Genomic DNA, 16,018 nt, shown 5'->3' on the forward strand with positions numbered 1-16,018 from the left:
AAGACATGCAGTTAAACTTGACCTTTTGATAATCGCTCTTATAGGTCATTGTGTGTTCTAACAGAAAACTGTAAACATGTGCTTCATGGATATGTGGCTCTCAGTCATCAGTTGGTCCTGTGGTATTGAATGTCCACATACTGATGGTGCACAGGTATTTTTTCTATAAATCTTGACTGTGCTGTAATTGATTCTTAGGGTTTTACTTGAAGATACCATAGTCGCTGGTGTTTGATGTTTAGCAATAAAAGAATAAATGTATACCAGCATTCTATGTTTTATCATCATCATCTATGTGTTGTCTTTTTTTGAATTGTACTTTCTATCAAAATTATTCCCTTTACATAAAGTAAGATCTTCGTTGTTTTTCAATTATTTATTCTAAAAGCAGCCTTCAGTTTTCAATCAAGCAATCTGTACATAAAAGTTGTTGCAGGCTACGGAAAGAAAGTCTTTTTTATTTATTTATTTTTTATTAAGGTATCATTGATATACAATCTTATGAAGGTTTCACATGAGCAACATTGTGGTTACAACATTCACCCATATTATCAACTCCGCCCCACACCCCATTGCAGTCACCATCCATCAGCATAGTGAGATGCTATAGAGTTACTACTTGTCTTCTCTATGCTGTACTGTTTTCCCCGTGAGCTACCTATATTATGTATGCTAATCATAATCCCCCTTAATCCCCTTCTCCATCTCTCCCCAACTCCTTCCCTTTGGTAACTGCTAGTCCCTTCTTGGAGTCTGTGAGTCTGCTGCTGTTTTGTTCCTTCAGTTTTGCTTTGTTGTTAACACTCCACAAATGAGGGAAATCATTTGGTACTTGTCAGAAAGTCTTTTTTAAGTGAGATTCCTGTGCTCTCACCACTGTTTTGGAGATGGCCTGTTTACAGATGAAGAAAGAGGACTATTGTGCTTCCTTTCATGAGTGTTTGACAGAAGTCTTCTCTGTTAGCCTGTTTTTAGGAATTCATGAAAGAAAAATGTTCCAGTGATGACATTTGGTTTTTGACCTTTTGCTCTAGTGCATGCTGGTCCCCTGTCCACAGAGCCAACCTCTCTGATGACACACACATACACATTCTCTCTCCCTCTCTCTCGCTCGCTCGCTCTCTAGGTTCCTAAGGGCCAGATAAAATAGGCTGGAAATTCAGCCCTGTTCCAGATTGGCTAGCTTCATTCCATTTCTTTTTGCCTCTGATCCCAGTGTACTACTTTTAAGAGCCAAAAGACTAGATGACCAATTATCTAAACCACCATTTTTAAAGCAGCTTTATTGAGATATGATTACCATAAAGTTCACCCATTTAAAGTGTGCAATTCAGTGTAAATTATTTTTCTTTTAATGACTAATCAAACTGTAGTGTACATATGCTTTAATATAAGCTAACCTTTTAAGTAAATGAACAAGTGATAAAAGATGGGGAAAAAATAGTTCACTTCACAGCTATTATAACTGCTTTTCAGTGGTTTTCAGCACTGGAGTAGAGTTGAATAGCAAATTTATTTTTAAGGTAAAGCATGTGGATATACTTCCTTTGAGACAATAAGCCTTTCTTTTAATAAGCCTTTTTAATCAGTGCATTTGCAGGTTACCCTTGCTGTTTAGGCCACACTAATTTGAATCATCCATTGTATATTTTATCAGACCATGGCAAATGAATTCAATGAAAGGAAAAGCCTCTATTTCAGAACCTAATGCAATAATACATTATACTCAGGGTGGAGGTAGGAAAAATATGGCTGAAAGAAGTTGCAATTCTAATTACCAAGCAGGTGATTGTGAAATTTAATTTCCCATTAAAGGGAAAGAATAAAGCACCCCCCATTGCTGTCACTATCCATCAGCATAGTAAGATACTATAGAGTCATTACTTGTCCGTGTCCTACCTATGTTGTGAGTGCTAATTATAATGCCCCTTAATCCCCTTCTCCCTCCCTCCCCACCTACCCTCCCCACCCCCTTCCTTTTGGTAACCACTAGTCCCTTCTTGGAGTCTGTGAGTCTGCTATTTTGTTCCTTCAGTTTTGTTTTGTTTTTATATTCCACAAATGAGAGAAATCATTTGGTACTTGTCTTTCTCCACCTGGCTTATTTCACCGAGCATAATACCCTCTAGCTCCATCCATGTTGTTGCAAATGGTAGGATTTCTCTTCTTTTTATGGCTGAATAATATTCCATTGTGTATATGTACCACATTTTCTTGATCCATTCATCTATCTACTGATGGACACTTGGGTTGCTTCCACATCATGGCTATTGTAAATAGTGCTGCGATAAACATAGGGGTACATATGTCTTTTTGAATCAGGGATCTCGTTTTATTTGGGTAAATTCCTAGGAGTGGAATTCTTGGGTCAAGTGGTATTTCTATTTTTAGTTTTTTGAGGAACCTCCATATTACTATCTACAACAGCTGAACTAATTTACATTCCCACCAACAGTGGGAAGGTTTCCCCTTTCTCTGAATCCTTGCCTGCATTTGTTGTTATTTGTCTTTTGGATGGTGGCCATCCTAACTGGTGTGAGGTGATACCTCATTGTGGTTTCAATTTGCATTTCCCTGATGATTAGCAATGTAGAGCATCTCTCCATGTGCCCATTGGCCATCCGAATTTCTTCTTTGGAGTAACATAAGCATTTAAATCTTGTCTTGCCCAGTTTCTTAACTGAGAAAGAGGCACTGTGATGAATGAATATAGGAGAGAATTTGGGGTAGGATGGATTGAGGACTAAACCAGACAGTAGAAAGCTATCTACTCTGCACAGCCTGAGTTACTGTACTTCAAAATAGATATTTTTTAACATGTTCATTTTAATTTGCATTTTTAAGTTAGAAAACAGGCTAAGCTTTTTGTTTTTAATGTATATACTTTTGTAGATTTTTTTTTAATCCACGTCCTTCCCCCATACTTCCCTGCAGTGATTGTCACCTTCTTACTACTGTTCATCATTTAGGACTCCCATTTTTATAAAGAGTTTACAAACATGACCATACCTTAGCTTCTTTTATAGGCCCCTGACTTTCATACTTTATTCGTAGCATTCTTTTCTTCCCTTTCAACCACTTTGTTTCCATCCTTTAATGGCTTCTAATTTTCTTTCTAGGCTTTATGTATCACCAGAAATCTACATTGGGACGTAGCACTTTGCAATTTATAGAATGTTCACTTCTCCAATTTGGGGCACCCCACCCCCACCCCCCTTATGTTATGGAAATACCAAGGAAAAAGAGGTTGGTAAATAGGAGTTTGGGGAGTATAGAATTCAAACAGAAGGAGATAATGTAATTTTTTGGCCTTTATTGAAAAAAAATTTATTTCTTGCTAGAAAAGAAATACACATTCATTATAGAAAACACGTTAAGTGGAAGTAAATTGTAATCTATTGAAAAAAATAGGATTATATTATGAACTGATAAGCTGCTTTTAAAACTTTTTCAATGTTACTAATATTCTAGTATTAGTTTAATGACTATATAATATCTCAGTGTTAAACATGCCATAATTTCATCAACTCCTATTCTTGCCAATTTTGCAGTAGTATAAACAATACTGTAAGGAATAGCCTTATAACTAATTCTTTTTGCATAGCCATGATTTTTTGGATAATTCTGGAAACTCTCCAGATAATCCTAAAAGAAAAATTGCTATCTTAAAACATGAACGAAGTTTTATATGTATCTATTGCCTTGTTGTATTTATTCTTTTTCCTGTTAATAGGGTATGCAAAAATGGCATCTCATGTTAATTTGCATTTCTTTGATTAGAAAAAAGGCTGAACATTTTTAAATGTATTCATTGGCCACTGTGTTCTTTTTGTTTATCCCCATCCTTGGCCCATTTTTCACTGGACTAATTATTGTCTTACTGCTTTTCATCATAAGCTCTGCTCTATCATTTGATTTGTTATGTGTGAATATAGTGAAACTTCACTTAAGTATAATGCTTATTTGTATGTTTTTATATATCATGGTCTGTCAGTCTTTGCCTTATGTCTTCCACCTTTTGAAAGTCTTCTCAAGATTTTATAAATATTCGCAAACATTTTCTTATGATAATTTTGTTATTTCATTTTTTCAAACATTCAAATCTTTAATCTACATGCAATGTATGTTTATCAGGGCAAAGTAGGACTATAAGTTTGTTTTGTTATCCCCAAATGTTAACCAGTCATCTCAAAGGTGATGGTTAGTAGATATTTCATACCAGCCAGGCAAAGGCATAAATTTACATCCTTTGGAGAAAATAGATATAAGTGAAATTAGCTCTGATTTGATAAATCAATCTTTCTTATATAGGGGGCAACTATGTGTTATTTGCTTTTTTAATTTAGTACAGTGAATTCAGAATATATGTTGTGTTTTAACTGAAGAGTGCTAAAATCATTTTTTCCTTAAGGTGTTTTTATTTTTTATTAAAGTAGCATTTCTCATTCCTAAACAATATAGATTAGAGGTTTATCTTTAATATATATCATTATCTAAAAGTACTGTTTTCATCAACTTCTTAATTAAAATTTTTTTTGCTTCTTAGATTTTCAAGCTTTAATTCCTCTCTCTGTGGATTAATATTAGTCTTTAAAGGTTATAAATATCTGTCTTTGGAACAGATGTCCTGATTTTAAAGTAAGTATCTTATCTTCATCTCTTTTAGTTATTTAATGATCAAGTATGGAACACTGCATTCCTTGATTACTTGTTCAAATATATGTATTTCATTTTTAATCATAATTTAAAATCATGAAAATAAGAGGTAATGAAGAGACTATAAATTTGTATTTTATTTTTATAATAAATGATCAATTTAAAAGAAGTTGGTTCAGTGTGCTTTTTTCTCCTATTTAAAATGCTTTTTTTCTGAGGTCATTGTAGTTGGTTTTTAAACTTGCCAAATTTTAGAGTATGACTTGTAAATATGCTGCTCTAAGAGATGCTTACTGGATTAAAAATGTTCCATTTTTCTAGCTCCTCCCCATTCTACAGTCACAAACTGATAGATATATTCTTTCATTCATTTAAGAAATATCTATTGCATACTTACTGTGTTCTGGGCACTCTTCTGGGCTCTGGGGATACAGCAATAAATAAGACAATTTTTCTGTTTTGAATTTGTAGGGTAAAAAATACCATTTATTTTTAAAACTAAATATATGCTAAGCACTACTAACTGTTGTAGGTATGCAGTGGCAAGAGATTAAGCTAAGAAGGCTAGTGGAGGCCCAGTGTTAGAAATATGTTAAGGAGAGTATGGACTTTAACCGAATGTCAAATGGGACGTCATTGAAAGTTTCAAGCAAGAGAGTGCTGTAATCAGATTTGCGTTTTTGATGGATCACCTTGGCTGAAGGTGAAGCATGAATTGAGGGAGGCACACCTAGAGGCTGTGAAATTGGCTAGGAGACTTTTAGTTATCTCAACAAGAGATGATGGTGATATAGAATAGGATAGTGGCAGTAGAGATCAAAAGAAGAGGACAAACTCAAAAGCGGAATCTGCTGTATTTGATGGTTACATTTAGTTTAAGTTTAGGAAGGAGTCTTGACTTAAGACTTCAGGTTTCTGGCCTGGGCAGTTAAATGATGGCAGTGCCATTAACAGAACTAGGGAACATCAGAAAAGGAACAGTTCAATTTGGAACTCTTGAGTTTAAATGCCTGGAAGGGCTTCAAGTGGGCCATTGGGTGTGTAGGTCCAGAAGTCAGGAGGAATTAGTTGGAAGTCCCATGTATGAGCTAATGTGCTGCAAATATGTAACTAAACCTGTGGGAGTGGACAGATAGTCTGGGGAGAACATAGAAGAATGAAAAGGAAAAATAATGTGTCAGGAACACCAGCATTTAAGTAAAAAAGGTACAAGGAAGAGGATACAGAAGGAGCTTCAGAAAATTATAAGTGAGAGTTTGGTATTAGAGAAGCAAAGGGAAGAGAATGTGTCAAGGAGATGTCACAAATACGAGGTGTTGCTGAAAGAGGTTCTACAATGTTCATGGGAGTGAGCAAGAGTTCATAATAGATGATCTTGAGAGAGCAGCTCCAGGTTGAAGGGCATGGTGGGGGTGTGCAAGTAGAGACTGCAAATGCAGAAAGTGCCCTCCAGTAGTTCCATTTGGAAGGGGTGGGGAGAGAGTGTGGGACTTGGTGAAGGGTAGAAGAAAGTTGTTGTTGTTATCATTGTTTTAGCAATGGGAAGATCTTGGGTATGTTTTTGGTGGTGATGGGAAGAACCAGAGAGAAGGAAAGATTGAACATCAAGGGAGGAGATGGGATCTGGAGCACAAGTAGCCTTCAGCAAGAGGTATGCTTTTCTAAGAGGTGGAGAAGAGGAAATATGGATGCAGGTATAGTTATCTGTGGGTTTCATGGAGAACCTCACTTGAGTCCTACGTGTCCAGACAGGGCTTGGTTGAATAAGATGGAGTCCTCACATAGCTGCCAAAAACAGCTTAGCCCCTCCCACTTCTACATGAGACCTGCCCATCAGAGGCACTTGAGGAACAGGCACAGAGTGCTCAGCTCTGGAATAATAGTATCGAATTTTCCTGATTTTCCTGCTTTCCTAAGTTGTCAGGAAACACAGTGCTGAAATACATAGGTCAAAGAGATCCAGAATAAGGCACTGTGACAAAAATGATTTGGAGCTGAAGGCATTTGAGTTCCTGGAAGAACTCAGTTGTCATGAATCCCCTCCCCAGGAGCCCCTCTCATCTTCTCAGACATTGTCACAAAGCTATCACACCTCCCACCTATTCTCCTAAGGGCTCATTTATCTTTCCAAAACGTCATTTGTTTTTCCATAAGTGCCCTTCTAAGACAACTCCCAGAAGTACCCTATGCCTTTCCTCTTCCCCATTAGATGGTAGATAAACCCTACTCCCGTGCTGTGTATATACTTAAATCTGGGTTTTTGTCTTGCTGTCTTTTGTCAGTTTAATTTGCAGTCCCCAAATCATTAATCTAAAAGAGTGAAGGAAAAGTTTTTTTCTGACAGAGTAAAGGAGCATAAATGTTTCAGGTAGTTCAGAGAGACAGAGATGATAAAGCAAATACAGCAAAATGTTAACAACTGTTGACTCTGGATGAAGGGTATGAGGGAGTCCTTTGTGATCTTCTTGAAACTTGTGTTTGAAATTATTTCAAGGTAAAAGGATTTTTTTTTAAAAAAAAAAGTACCTTCTTGGGCACTTATTGATCATCTCCATTCTTTATTTTCTATTTTATGCTATTTCCAATTTCAACACTTTTTATTTCAGAATGTCCTATGAGTAGAAGAGAGGAAGAATTTGAAAGATAGACCTGCTTTTTTGGGTTTGAGCAAATTATATTTCCATGTCTTAATTTCTTCTTTCTGAGGATAATACATTCAAAATTTTGTTATGTAAACTGAGATAGGCACACAGTAAATACTCAATAAATGTTATTCCCTGCCTTTCTAGGACCTGTTCAAATCACACTGCCTTTGTGAGACCTTCCCTCATCACCTCCACAATAACATTTAGCTAAGTGGCTTTTTCATAAATTACCTCTTTGGAATTCTTCCAATAACCTTACAATCATTTTCTTTGCCTTATAGGTCAGGACATTTAATGAAGATCACGCATTTGGTCAGTAGAATGCAAGGATGAGAACTCAGTTTTTAGTCCCAAGTCTTGTGTTCTTTGTTGTACTGTAATTTGGTATTTCTCCTTCTCAAGTGTTTTAATTGTGGTAAAACAATTTTATGCTATGTATAAAATTTAGCATTTCAATCATTGTAAGTGTACAGTTCAGTGGCATTAAGTACATTCGCGTTGTTGTGCCACCATCACCACTGGCCATCTCCAGAACGATTCATCTTCCTACTTAAGAAAACTCCTACCCCCTGCCCATAGTCCCTGACAACCACCATTGTACTCTCTGTCTCTGTGAGTTACACTACTCGACGTACATCATATAAATGGAATCATACAGTATTTATCCCTCTGTGACTGTGTTATTTAACTTAGTATAATGTCCTCAAGGTTCATCCATGTTGTAACGCATCCATCTCAAGTTTTATAAACATTTGTGCTCATGACATTCACCTATGGTGTCCTATTTCCTTTCCTGGTTTATAAACTCCCTGAGGGCTGAGACCCTATGCTTCCTCTTGGTATGGCCACCCACATAGTACCTAGTTCATAACCATATTCAATAAGCTCTCGGGTGGATGGCTACAGACAACTCTAAGGTAGAAAAATGATCCCCCTCTTATACTTGAACATTCCAATTTCACCCTACTCTCAGCTCTCAGAGACAAGGAGATGGATATGCATAATTGTATTTTCTGCTATTGCACAGGAAGCCAGACATACATAAGCAGTTTCCCCAGGTTGGAAGTATAGCAGGCATGTGAATTTTAGGCATGTTTACTGTTTAAGACATATATGCAGTATTCTTTAAAGAGAGGAAGAAATTTTCTTTTAGTACTATGAAGTAAGTGAGAGTTTGCCAGTTTTTTTTCCTTCCCTGAGAAAAATAAAAGTGACTCATCGCATATAGTAAGAATGAATGTTTTAGATGGTTGGTCATTAATCTTTGGTGTCATCTGAGTTCATTAGAGATGCATTTGCATTGTCATGCCATTTGGTTAATACATAATATCAGTAAACATTAAAGGATAAAAAGGAGAAATGGAATAAGATGTATTTTAGGTGCAGGTTTTAGCTTTGCCACCTACTAGTAACCTTAAGAAGGTGAAGACTTTAGAGCCCTTCCTCACTAGCATGCCCATGCCTCCACCTCTGTGATGCAATAGAGCTTTAAGGGCAAACCTGGCTTCAGAGCCAAGCAGTGAATGTGGCCAATTCATGAGCAGCCCCAAGAAACTCCAAGACTTTGATTTCCTTCTCTGACAGGAGCTGCAGCTGGATCACATGCCACTGTTTCTGCTCCTGAAGCATCAGAATGTTCAAGAAGTATGTCTGAAAAGCAGAGGCCACCTGCTTCCAGTAAGAAAGGCTACACTTCAACGAGCCACGTCTACTTCAAAAAACAGCACTCTGAAGAGATGCAACCTGAGGAATTCCCCTAAGCGTTCCTGAGCCAGGGCCTCTAGCACACTTTGGAGAGTGGTGGTATGAAATAACTGAGTGCAATCTGAAAAGTAAAATGATTGAACATACTAAATGATTTCCTTCTGTGTGTTTGCAAAAACATCATTAGCACATTTTTTCTGTCTGTGTGTGTGGTCACAATTTTTTTTTGGTGTCATTAATCTACAATTACATGAGGAACATTATGTTTACTAGGCTCCCCCCTTCACCAAGTCCCCTGCACAAACCCCATTACAGTCACGGTCCATCATCATAGTAAGATGCTGTAAAATCACTACTTGTCTTCTCTGTGTTGCACATCCCTCCCTATGCACCCCCTGACATTATACATGGTAATCATAAGGCCCCCTTTCTTTTTCCCTGCCCTTATCCCTCCCTTCCCACCCATCCTGCCCAGTCCCTTTTCCTTTGGTAACTGTTAGTCCATTCTTGGGTTCTGTGATTCGGCTGCTGTTTTGTTCCTTCCGTTTTCCTTTGTTCTTATACTCCACATATGAGTGAAATCATTTGGTACTTGTCTTTCTCCGCCTGGCTTATTTCACAGAGCATAATACCCTCTAGCTCCATCCATGTTGTTGCAAATGGTAGGATTTGTTTTCTTCTTATGGTTGAATAATATTCCATTGTGTATATGTACCACCTCTTCTTAATCCATTCATCTACTGATGAACATTTAGGTTGCTTCCATTTCTTGGCTATTGTAAATAGTGCTGCGATAAACATAGGGGTGCATCTGTCTTTTTCAAACTGGGCTGCTGCATTCTTAGGGTAAATTCCTAGAAGTGGAATTCCTGGGTCAAATGGTATTTCTATTTTGAGCTTTTTGAGGAAACTCCATACTACTTTCCACAATCGTTTAACTAATTTACATTCCCACCAGCAGTGTAGGAGGGTTCCCCTTCCTCCACAACCTCGCCAACATTTGTTCTTGGTTGTCTTTTGGATGGTGGCGATCCTTACTGGTGTGAGGTGATATCTCAATGTGGTTTTAATTTGCATTTCTCTGATGACTAGTGATGTGGAGCATCTTTTCATGTGTCTGTTGGCCATCTGAGTTTCTTCTTTGGAGAACTGTCTGTTCAGCTCCTCTACCCACTTTTTAATTGGATTGTTCACTTTTGTTTGTTGAGGTGTGTGAGCTCTTTATATATTTTGGCTGTCAACCCTTTATCGGATCTGTCATTTATGAATATATTCTCCCATACTGTAGGATGCCTTTTTGTTCTATTGATGGTGTCCTTTGCTGTACAGAAGCTTTTCAGCTTAATATAGTCCCACTTGTTCATTTTTGCTTTTGTTTCCCTTGCCTGTGGAGATATGTTCATGAAGAAGTCACTCGTGTTTATGTCCAAGAGATTTTTGCCTATGTTTTCCTAAGAGTTCTCTGGTTTCATGGCTTACATTCAGGCTTTGATCCATTTTGAATTTACTTTTCTGTATGGGGTTAGACAATGATCCAGTTTCTTTCTCTTACATGTAGCTGTCCAGTTTTGCCAACACCAGCTGTTGGAGAGGCTGTCATTTCCCCATTGTATGTCCATGGCTCCTTTATCGTATATTAATTGACCATATATGTTTGGGTTAATGTCTGGAGTCTCTATTCTGTTCCACTGGTCTGTGGCTCTGTTCTTGTGCCAGTACCAAATTGTCTTGATTACTGTGGCTTTGTAGTAGAGCCTGAAGTTGGGGAGCAAGATCCCTCCCACTTTATTCTTCATTCTCAGGATTGCTTTGGCTACTTGCAGTCTTTGGTGTTTCCATATGAATTTTTGAACTGTTTGTTCCAGTTCATTGAAGAAGGCTGTTGGTAATTTGATGGGAATTGCATTGAATCTGTAGATTGCTTTGGGCAGGGTGGCCATTTTGACGATATTAATTCTTCCTAGCCAAGAGCATAGGATGAGTTTCCATTTGTTAGTGTCCTCTTTAATTTCTCTTAAGAGTGTCTTACAGTTTTCAGGGTATAGGTCCTTCACTTCCTTGGTTAGGTTTATTCCTAGGTATTTTATTCTTTTTGATATAATTGTGAATGTTATTGTTTTCCTGCTTTCTCTTTCTATTAGTTCATTGTTAGTGTATAGGAAAGCCTCATATTTCTGTGTATTAATTTTGTATCCTGCAACTTTCCTGAATTCTGATATCAGTTCTAGTAGTTTTGGAGTGGAGTCTTTAGGGTTTTTTTATGTACAAATATCATATCATCTGCAAACAGTGACAGTTTGACTTCTTCTTTACCGAACTGAATTCCTTGTATTTCTTTGTTTTGTCTAATTGCCGTGGCTAGGACCTCCAGTACTATGTTGAATAACAGTGGGGAGAGTGGGCATCCTTGTCTTGTTCCCGATCTTAGAGGAAATGCTTTCAGCTTCTCGCTGTTGAATATAATGTTGGCTGTGGGTTTTTTATACATGGCCTTTATTATGTTGAGGTACTTGCCCTGTATACCCATTTTGTTAAGAGTTTTTATCATGAATGGATGTTGAATTTTGTCGAATGCTTTTTCAGCATCTATGAAGATGATCATGTGATTTTTGTCCTTCTTTTTGTTTATGTGGTGGACGATGTTGATGGATTTTTGAATTTTGTACCATCCTTGCATCCCTGAGATGAATCCCACTTGATCATGGTGTATGATCCTCTTGATGTATATTTGAATTCAGTTTGCTAATATTTTGTTGAGTATATTTGCATCTGTGTTCATCAGGAATATTGGTCTGTAATTTTCTTTTTTGGTGGGGTCTTTGCCTGGTTTTGGTATTAGGGTGATGTTAGCTTCATAGAATGAGTCTGGAAGTATTCACTCTTCTTCTATTTTTGGGAAAACTTTAAAGAGAATGGATATTATGTCTTCTCTGTACATCTGATAAAACTGTGCGGTAAATCCTTGTGGCCTGGGATTTTTGCTCTTGGGTAGTTTTTTGATTACCGCTTCAATTTTGTTGGTGGTAATTGGTCTGTTTATATTTTCTGTTTCTTTCTGGGTCAGTCTTGGAAGGTTGTATTTTTCTAGGAAGTTGTCCATTTCTTCTAGGTTTTCCAGCTTGTTAGCATATAGGTTTTTGTAGTATTCTCTAATAATTCTTTGTATTTCTTTGGGGTCCATCGTGACTTTTTCCTTTCTCATTTCTGATTCTGTTAATGTGTGTAGATTCTCTTGTTCTTTTTATAAGTCTGGCTAGAGGCTTACCTATTTTGTTTATTTTCTCAAAGAACCAGCTCTTGGTTTCATTGATTTTTTTCTATTGTTTTATTCTTCTCAATTTTATTTATTTCTTCTCTGATCTTTATTATGTCCCTCCTTCTGCTGAGATTAGGCCTCATTTGTTCTTCTTTTTCCAATTTCGATAATTGTGTCTTTAAACTATTCATTTGGGATTGTTCTTCCTTCTTTAAATATGCCTGGATTACTATATACTCTTAAACTGCTTTTACTGTGTCCCACAGAAGTTGGGGCTTTGTGTTGTTGTTGTCATTTGTTTCCATATATTGCTTGATCTTTATTTTGATTTGGTCATTGATCCATTGATTATTTGGAAGCATGTTGTTAAGCCTCCATGTGTTTGTGAGCCTTTTTGCTTTCTTTGTACAATTTATTTCTAGTTTTATGCCTTTGTGGTCTGAGAAGTTGGTTGGTAGAATTTCAGTCTTGTTCTTTTTACTGACGCTCTTTTTGTGGCCTAGTATGTGGTCTATTCTGGAGAATGTTCCATGTGCACTTGAGAAGAATGTGTATCCTGCTGCTTTGGGGTGTAGAGTTCTGTAGATGTCTATTAGGTCCATCTGTTCTAGTGTGTTGTTCAGTGCCTATGTGTCCTTACTTATTTTCTGTATGGTGGATCTGCCCTTTGGAGTGAGTGGTGTGTTGAAATCTCCCAAAATGAATGCATTGCATTCTATTTCCTCCTTTAATTCTGTTAGTATTTGTTTCACATATGTTGATGCTCCTGTATTGGGTGCATATATATTTATAATGGTTATATCCTCTTGTTGGATTGACCCCTTTATCATTATGTAATGTCCTTCTTTATCTCTTGTGACTTTCTTTGTTTTGAAGTCCATTTTGTCTGATACTAGTACTGCAACACCTGCTCTTTTCTCCTTGTTGTTTGCATGAAATATCTTTTTTCATCCCTTGACTTTTAGTCTGTGCATGTCTTTGGGTTTGAGGTGAGTCTCTTGTAAGCAGCATATAGATGGATCTTGCTTTTTTATCCGTTCCATTACTCTGTGTCTTTTGATTGGTGCATTCAGTCCATTTACATTTAGGGTGATTATTGAAAGATATGTAGTTATTGCCATTGCAGGCTTTAAGTTCACGGTTACCAAAGGTTCAAGGTTAGCTTCTTTACTATCTTAATGTCTAACTTAACTCACTTATTGAGCTATTATAAACACAGTCTGATGATTATTCATTTCTCTCCCTTCTTATTCCTCCTCCTCCATTCTTTGTATGTTAGGTGTTTTATTTTGTGCTCTTTTGTGTTTCCTTTGACTGCTTTTGTGGGTAGTTGATTTTATTTTTTGCCTTTAGTTAGTATTGGATTGTTCCGCTTTCTTTGCTGTGATTTTATTTTCTGTGGTGACATCTGTTTAGCCTTAGGAGTGCTTCCATCTAGAGCAGTCCCTTTAAAATACCCTGTAGAGGTGGTTTATGGGAGGTAAATTCCCTCAACTTTTGCTTGTCTGGGAATTGTTTAATCCCTCCTTCATATTTAAATGATAATTGTGCTGGATATTGTATCCTTGGTTCATGGCCCTTCTGTTTCATTGCATTAAATATATCATGCCATTCTCTTCTGGCCTGTAAGGTTTCTGTTGAGAAGTCTGATGATAACCTGATGGGTTTTCCTTTGTAGGTGACCTTTTTCCTCTCTCTAGCTGCCTTTAATACTCTGTCCTTGTCTTTGATCTTTGCCATTTTAATTATTATTTGTCTTGGTGTTGTCCTCCTTGGGTCCCTTCTGTTGGGAGTTCTGTGGGCTTCTGTGGTCTGAGAGACTATTTCCTCCCCCCAGTTTGCGGGAGTTTTCAACAATTATTTCTTCAAATGCACTTTCTATCCCTTTTTCTCTCTCTTCTTCTTCTGGTACCCCTATAATGTGGATATTGTTCTGTTTTGATTGGTCACACAGTTCTCTTAATATTCTTTCATTCCTGGAGATCCTTTTATCTCTCTCTGCATCAGCTTCTCTGCATTCCTGTTCTCTGATTTCTATTCCATTAATGGCCTCTTGCATCTCTTCCATTCTGCTTTTTAAGTCCTTCCAGAGATTGTTTTATTTCTGCTTTCTCCCTCCTTAGCTCTTGCATATTTCTCTGCAAGCCCATCAGCACGGTTATGACCTTTATTTTGAATTCTTTTTCAGGAAGATTGGTTAGGTCTATCTCCCCAGGTTCCCTCTCAGGGGATGATGTATGTGTGATTCTCGTCTGAATCAAATTCTTCTGCCTTTTCATGGTGATGGGCAGATGGCGCATGTGCCAGCTGGGAGAACAAAATCCCTTCCTGCTTTCTCCTGGCCTTTCTTTCCTGGAAGAACGGCGACCCCTAGCGGCTTGTGGTGGGCAGTTGCACGCAGACGGGGTCTCTGATTCTTGCCCAGGCTGCTCTTCAGTAAGCTTCATGCGGTTGCTGTGGGTGTGGCCACTTTCAGGCTTCTGCTCTGCTATGGCGGGGCCGCGCCGGAGGGGGAATAGATGGGAGTCTGTTTATCACTGTGAGGAGCCTCAGCACTGCCCTGCCACCCAGGGAGTTAGGGCACCTGGAGTTCCCTGAGATTCCCAGCTCCTGGGCTGAGTGTGCCGGGACGCTTCCATCCAGCTGCATTAGCACATTTTTTGAATATGCAAGCTTTATGGAGATAAGGCAACACACAGAATCACAAAGGATCTGTCTTACTAAAGAGAAATCAAGCAGGTTTTTATTTTAGCAAACCACTTACAACCTTAACCTACTTGTGGCTTTTTTGTGTAGCATAAAATATTTCTCATACTGGATTGGGTTCCTTAAAGCTCGTTTTAAATTCAAATCAAAACAGGGAGTAGAAGAGGTAACCATTTAGAATGGTCATAGATCTTTGGTAGTATCACAGGTTTTTAGACTGAGGAATATTCTCCCAAAATAGGAGTTGGCACACACTTTTGGTTGCCTGCCCAAAAGCCATTCTTCTCTCTTATTTTCTCTTCTGGAAGAGTCTCTTTCCCATAATAGACGTTAAAATGCCAGATACTGTCTCTTCCACCCTCCTTACATGTAGGGTTGGACATGTGACCCAGGACAGGCCAATGAGCCTTTTGGCAACATTCTCTCTAGACTCTTCTAGAAAGATTTTCCATCCTGATGAAAGCGAGATATTCAAGAAGAGCTTTCTTTCCCACCTCTTCCCATCTGTCATTTCATAGGTTATGGGAGCTCTGGAGGCCATACTGGAGGCATTAAACAGTAGACCAAAGCCAACAGGCTGAGGATAGCAACGTAAGGGGATGGAAGGAGCCTGGCTCACTGCTGACGCTGTTTAGCCCGGGATGACCTAACTTTCTACTTCTTGTTAGGTAAGACAATTAAAATTCCTGTTACATATGCTACTTTTAGTTGGATGTTGTTATTCACAGATGAAAGCATTTTAATTGATCCGAGGATATTTTAAATACAGTCCAAGAAAAGACTATTTTATACCAAATATTTGATAATTTTTCCTCATATCAGGAGGGCATGTTACTGAGCATAAGCATATGAGAATATCCTTATACCATTGGGGTAAAGGGAAGTTCCGAGGAGAGAGACGACAGTTGCCCTGTGACATGTCAGGTATCAAAATGTTGGAAAGAGTTGTTATAATGTCCAAGGAAAGACATAGTGTAATAGTTAACATATCTATTAGGAAAAATTTTGAGCCAAATTTATAGGGACAATTATTAGAATACAATCCAAAAAT

The 16,018-nt window shown here is 37.8% G+C and overlaps 1 protein-coding gene and 1 long non-coding RNA gene across 4 annotated transcripts in view; both read left to right on the forward strand.

Moving 5' to 3' along the window:
* MBTPS2 (membrane bound transcription factor peptidase, site 2) overlaps positions 1-4,809 on the forward strand; it is a 52,321-nt gene extending 47,512 nt beyond the window's left edge. The window contains exons 12-13 of one of the 3 annotated variants that reach the window (XR_005030376.2): positions 65-154; positions 4,547-4,631. The gene's annotated coding sequence lies outside the window, so the exon portion shown is untranslated. Of the gene's footprint in view, positions 1-64; positions 706-4,546 lie in introns of those variants that run through there. The other 2 variants (XR_005030377.2, XR_005030375.2) reach the window with 2 other exon arrangements.
* Positions 4,810-14,605: 9,796 nt separating this feature from the next.
* Positions 14,606-16,018, forward strand: part of LOC130682031 (uncharacterized) — a 32,111-nt gene continuing 30,698 nt past the window's right edge. Inside the window, exon 1 of the long non-coding RNA XR_008995336.1 lies at positions 14,606-15,635. This is a non-coding gene — a long non-coding RNA (uncharacterized LOC130682031). The remainder of the gene's footprint in view (positions 15,636-16,018) is intronic.

Source organism: Manis pentadactyla, chromosome X (genome assembly GCF_030020395.1).
Source record: "Manis pentadactyla isolate mManPen7 chromosome X, mManPen7.hap1, whole genome shotgun sequence".
Lineage (NCBI taxonomy): Eukaryota > Metazoa > Chordata > Mammalia > Pholidota > Manidae > Manis > Manis pentadactyla.